This window comes from Myotis lucifugus, unplaced genomic scaffold (assembly GCF_000147115.1).
Source record: "Myotis lucifugus unplaced genomic scaffold, Myoluc2.0 scaffold_35, whole genome shotgun sequence".
NCBI classification, from domain to species: Eukaryota; Metazoa; Chordata; class Mammalia; order Chiroptera; family Vespertilionidae; genus Myotis; species Myotis lucifugus.
Genome location: NW_005871083.1, coordinates 1,969,351 through 1,975,479, shown reverse-complemented (window position 1 = coordinate 1,975,479; position 6,129 = coordinate 1,969,351). Strand labels below are relative to the sequence as shown.

Genomic DNA, 6,129 nt, shown 5'->3' with positions numbered 1-6,129 from the left:
CTGAATGATATCCTACAGATGGGATTGAGCTAGTCAAAGTGAAATTAAAAGTATTTCTCAACCTAAGGAATTGAGAGAACTCCTGAAAAGATCCATCATAAATTTCTGTTAAAGTTAACCTCAATGTTTCTATAATCCTATGTAATAAAAGCCTAATATGCTAAGTGTTCAAATGTTCGTTTGACCGTTTGACCAGTCACTATGACACGCACTGACCACCAGGGGGCAGATGCTCCGACCGGTGGATTAGCTTGCTGCTGGGGTCCAGCGGATCAGGACTGGGCGAGAGGGGCCCTGGAGCCCTTCTGTGGTCCCTCCCCCACCCCGATTGTGCACCGGTGGGGTCCCTCAGCCTGGCCTGTGGAGGATCATGCTGAAACTGGCTCTCCAACATCCCCTGAGGGGTCCCAGATTTCGAGAGCTCACAGGCCAGGTCGAGGGACCCCACCGGAGCACAAATCCATGCACCAGGCCTCTAGTTTACATTATAAAACTCTAGTAACATTTTGACAGACATAAATTGAGACATTCAGTATAAAACATAATCATGTTTAATAATTCAACCCAATGAGTACTCTCATATGTTGCTAGTGAATGTAAAAAAAGTTCTTACTACCTTTTAGAATATTTTGCCAATGTGTATTTAAAAGCCTTAAAGACGAATGTAAAAAATATTGGTCTAATAAATCCAGTAATAACAATAAAAAGGAATACCTACTGAGCTTTTCTAAGTAATCTGCATGTATTAACTCATTTAATTCTCACAACAACCTGTTACTGCCCTCATTCTCAGATGAGAAAACTGAGGCCCAAGGTAGCTCAAAACCTTGCCTGGAGTCTCATGGCCAGTGAGTGGGAAGGCAGGGCTGGGAACTGGGGAAATCTGGCTTCAGAGGCCACACTCTTAAGAGGTAGGCTACACTGCTCTTCTAAAATCTCCCTTAGAAATTCATTCCCTATATGTGTGAATCTGAAAGCATACAATGATTTATGTCCAAGGATTATAACTGGGGGAAATTAGAGACCATCTAAAAGTATCATAGGGGACTAGCTAAATAATTATGGTTCATCCATATTATAGAACTAGAGGCCCGGTGCATGAAAATAATGAACGGGGTGTATGTGTGGGGGAGGTCCCCTCAGCCCGGCCTGTGCCCTCTCGCAGTCCAGGACCCCTTGGGGAATGTCCACCTGCCAACTTAGGCCCAAGGGGATCGGGCCTAAGCTGGCAGTCAGACATCCCTCTTGCAGTCCAGGACCCCTCGCTCCTTACCACCCACCTACAGTGGAGGCCGGAGAGGCTCCCACCACACAGCTGCACTGGCCAGCCATGAGCCCAGCTTCTGGCTGAGCGGCGCTCCACCTGTGGGAGCGCACTGACCACCAGGGGGCAGCTCCTGCATTGAGCGTCTGCCCCATGGTGGTCAGTGTGCGTCATAGCGACCAGTCATTCTGCCCTTCGGTCGATTTGCATATTAGGGTTTTATTATATAGGATGTTATGCAGCAATTCCCAATTATGTTCCTTAATTATATTCCTTTGGAAAACTGAATAACGATCCCCCAAAGATGTCCTTATCTTCATCCCCAGGACCTGTAAATGTTATTTTATATGACCAAAGGGAGTTTGCTGGTATAATGAAACAAAGAATCTTTAGATGGGGAGAGGAACCTGGATTATCCAGGTGGGTCCAATGTAATTACAAGAGTCTTCATAAGAGGGAGGCAGGAGCTCTGAGCTGGCAGTAGATGTGATGATGAATGAGGCTGAAGTAATCAGAGGAAGAGGTTGGGAGCCAAGGAATGCAGACGCCTCCAGAAACTGAAAAAGGTATGAAGCCCTGCTGACATCTTGACTTTATCCCAGTGAGACTGACTTCGAACTACTAACCTCCAGAACTGTAAGATACTAAATTTGCGTTGTTTTAAGACACTAAGTCAGTAGAAATTTGTTATAGCAGCAAAAGGAAACTAATATATTTTCCAAAGAATATAGGGAAATACTTATGAAACATTAAATAAAACAGCTCATGTTATTTTTACAAAGAGAGTATGTTACACATTTATAATTAAATAAAACATATATTACTTACTGGTAAATACCTTATAAACCTCTTAAATTAGAGGTTTTTAAGGTAAATATTATCTAGAAAAGTATTTTCTGGTAAGACAGTGGCACAAAGATTCAAAATATTTTAATTTTAATTTTATATGTAATATGTAAAGCTTAAAAGGGATCTATTTCCTAGGAATTGTTTACTAAAAGCTGTGTCTCCCTCCTAAAGGAAGGCTAAGCTTTTAGCTAGTTCATTCTGAACGGGCTTACCATCTGTAGTATCACTTACTCGTAGGGCCTAATTAGGGCTGTTACTGGATCCACCAAGTGTATATTGGATTTAATATCTATCAGTTCTTTATATAGAAGACCTGGTTACCTTTCCATACAAAGGTAAACTCTAAAAGATGGTATTTACATAATTATGGGTTTCCATAATTAAGTTATAACTATGCCTCTAATACAGGTATAATCAAAATATATTGGACATCAAACACTGAATGCAAACAAACCAGTTAAAATAATACATGCCAAGAATGAGACTTAATGATATATTTTAAAAGGGAGACAAAGTAGAGGAAATGCATTACTTGGACAAGCAATTGATCTTGCTGACAGCTAGCATTCCATGAAACGCTGAGATTCTTCTACTCTGCATTAAAAAAGAATATGGCTAAGATTATAATTCTGGGTATAGCTAAAGTACATCTGAAATTATTTATTTACAAATAATTAAAAAAACAATTCAGATGAGAGGAAATTACTTGTATCACTCAATAGTCATCTAAGTATGCAGATATACCTTGCTTTTTAATAAATCTTTACTGAAATAACTCCAGAGAAAACGGAATTATGTTTAGGCCACGAAAGGGTACCATTCAGTTCAATTAAAATTTAGCTGTAAAAATAGCACTTTTGTAACTAACTGTATAGTTGGCTGTATTAGCATTGTTTAATAAGCTAGCATTTAAGTGATGCCAGACCATACTGTCTTTAAAAAGGTGTGTTTTTACACCTGGTTGAACTGGTTCCTCCTAGCACAGTCTGTCCATTGGTAAGGGAGGAGGGGGGAAGAACACATAATTCACCCAGAGTCAATAGTGCTCAAGTTAAAAAATCCTGGTCTACACCGTCTTTATTGCCTAGTCTTTCACACATGTTGCTCCCGTGTCCTATTCTCTTTGTCCTTCATTCCTCTAGTACTGGCTAGCCACATATGAGGCACCCCCAAACTCAGTACTTTCCTCAGTTTACTTTAAACTCATTTCCTTAAGCAAAAAGACATTGTCAAGATGAATAAATCTAGCTAACAGATTTCTGCAGCACATCAAACCTGATGAGGAAAACAGAGAAGGAAAAATCAACTTAAGTGTCTCTTAACCACCTCCTCAGGCAAAACACTGTAAGAGACCAAGGTTCCCTACCCAAACACCAAATAAAGGTCTAGCTTCGAATTCTTAACACTTGGAGTACGGGTGAATTTCCCGCCAAAATATAAGATGGCTCTGTCTTTTGGTTTTGTTCCATCCACCAAAAGGGTGGATTACAAACAAATATTTGGTAATACGCAGTTACAATCGGCCCGAGTTTACACGTTTCCCGCACTCCACCGCAAATCTATATGAACCGAGTTAAAGACGGCTCCCGCGGAGTACGCGCAATTCACGTGAGCCGACTTAACTCGTTTCCCGCACTCCAAGTGGTCACCAAGAGTTGGAGTTGTCAAGCCTTTCCAATAAAATATAAGCAATGTCTCAACTCTCTCCTAGTGCAAAGAGGTAGTTGCAAATCCCTCCACCCCAAACCCTGCTTAAAGCACTAATGGGAGTCATGTGCAGTTCACCTAAGTCTTCAGCCCTCCTAGTTCTTGTTACTTGAATTATTTGTGCCACAAAAATAAAGAGGCAGCAGGCAAGAACGACCTACAACCAGAATGATAGAAAATGGAATAAAAAAACATGTGAATTTGAAGGGAATGCTAAACACCTCTTGACTAGAAGAGAACCCATAGGTGCTTCAAAGCTCTTCAAGCACTTAATTAGAATTTTTTTTTTCATAGATACAAGCAACTCTTGATCAGATAACAGTTGCTTGGGGAATGCAATGGAGAGAACTAGTAGGCAGGAGTCACGTCCCCCCACCCTCATCCCCACACACCCTTTCCAATGAAGGCCTCTGGCCATGTGCATCATACACGGGAACATGAAATAAAATTTTATTTGCAAAAGGTGTCCTGTATGAATGAATAAACAAAATGTTTTATATCCATAAAAAAGAATATTACTGTGCCATAAAAAGGAATGGTGACACAAGCTACAACATGGATGAACCTTGAAAATATACTAAATTAAAGAAGCCAGACACAAGGTATGATACCACCTGAATCAATTAAATATTTGGAAAAGAAAAATTTAGAGCAGTGGTTCTCAACCTTCCTAATGCCGTGACCCTTTAATACAGGTCCTCATGTTGTGGTGACTCCCAACCATAAAATTATTTTCGTTGCTACTTCATAACTGTAATTTTGCTACTGTTATGAATCGTAATGTAAATATCTGATGTGCAGGATGTATTTTCATTGTTACAAATTGAACATAATTAAAGCATAGTGATTAATCACAAAAACAATATTTAATTATATATGTGTTTTCCGATGGTCTTAGGCGACCCCTGTGAAAGGGTCGTTCGACCCCCAAAGGAGTCGAGACCCACAGGTTGAGAACTGCTGCTCTAGAGAAACAGAAAGATTAGTGGTGATCTGGGGCTCAAGTTAGAAATGAGTAGTGACTACAAATGGGCACCAGGGATCTTTTTGGGGTGATAGAAATGTCCTAAAAATGGATTGTGGTTATGATTACACAACTCAATATTTGATTTTTTTTTAAATCAATGAAAAAAAAAATCAATGAATCAGTACCTTAAAACAGGTGAATTTTGCAGCATGTAAATTTTACCTTAACAAAGCTCTTACATTAAAAGATAAAAAATGTTTGGAAGAATCACTGTTCCCCAGGCCCCTCGTTTTGATACATTTACAGAATGAGACCTTGAAGTCAGAGAGCTACTTACTAGCACAGTTCAGACTGAAGGACCATAGGAAACTAAATGCTCCGGAGTTCAACTCCGATCTTATGTCACTCTATCTCACTTGGAAGTTTCTTAAGGTAAATGTAAATATTGAACTTAATTTGCATACACAAACAGGCCAAGATTCTCAGTGGCTCTAACAAAAACAAGGGGTAAACACCTTAATAAAAATGATGTTGATCTGTAACAGTCACAGGAAGCACATCATGACAGGGCACAGCCAGACCTGAAGATCCGACAGATCTGGAAGGCATGCTGGTTCCAAGTAAACCCAAGAACCTCGGGGCCCCCCTGCCCACGAGCTTCTTACACTGCATGTCTGAAAATCAGCGGAGCAGGGTGCACAGACAGCGCGGCAAAGCTCTGCGGTCACTGAAAGTCTGACACCAGAACCCTCTGGAGTATACCTAGCACTCGGGGACGTCCGGAGGCTGAGGGTCAGAGCCCGGCATATTGTTTCACTCTGTTAAAGCTTATTTCACATAAAGAAAATGAAATTGGGCCAGCTACCACACCGGGTAAACACGCAGAAAAGGCCGGGCAGGGACAACAGCCCTCTAAGTCCAGGCGGGGTCTGGCGAGCGGAGGGGGCTGCTCACTTCCTACCGCCGAGCACGCTGTGGAGCCGGTGCGTCTAAATGCCTGGCTTTACCGCACGCCCCAGGCCCGCGCCCCACAACCCGGGTCCGCTCCCCGCGGGTCCAGGGTCGCAGGGAGGCCCCAGCCACCGCCAGCGCAGACCCCCATCCTCGGGGCCTCGGGCGCGAGGAGCACCTCAGCACGCGCCGACAGCCGCGCAGATCGGGAGATGCGGTGACTCGGGGAGCGGGCCTCCTGACGTACCTGCTGCTGCCTCACACTCGGGTCCGGAGGGCCCAGGATGACGGCTCCTCCGCGGCGAACACACCTCGAGTCTCCATTCGGGGCTGTTTACTCCCAACTCTCGCGAGAATACGCCATGGGACGGGGAGACCGACGGCTGAGAAC

At 42.8% G+C, this 6,129-nt stretch overlaps 1 protein-coding gene across 11 annotated transcripts in view; it reads right to left on the bottom strand.

Moving 5' to 3' along the window:
* The window catches only part of MBTPS1 (membrane bound transcription factor peptidase, site 1), a 55,152-nt gene extending 49,023 nt beyond the window's left edge, over nt 1-6,129 (bottom strand). For 8 of the 11 annotated variants that reach the window (XR_002828817.1, XR_002828818.1, XM_023752569.1 and 5 more), the window contains exon 1: nt 5,986-6,128. The gene's annotated coding sequence lies outside the window, so the exon portion shown is untranslated. Of the gene's footprint in view, nt 1-5,985 lie in introns of all 11 variants that reach the window. The other 3 variants (XR_002828819.1, XM_023752572.1, XM_006087028.3) reach the window with 2 other exon arrangements.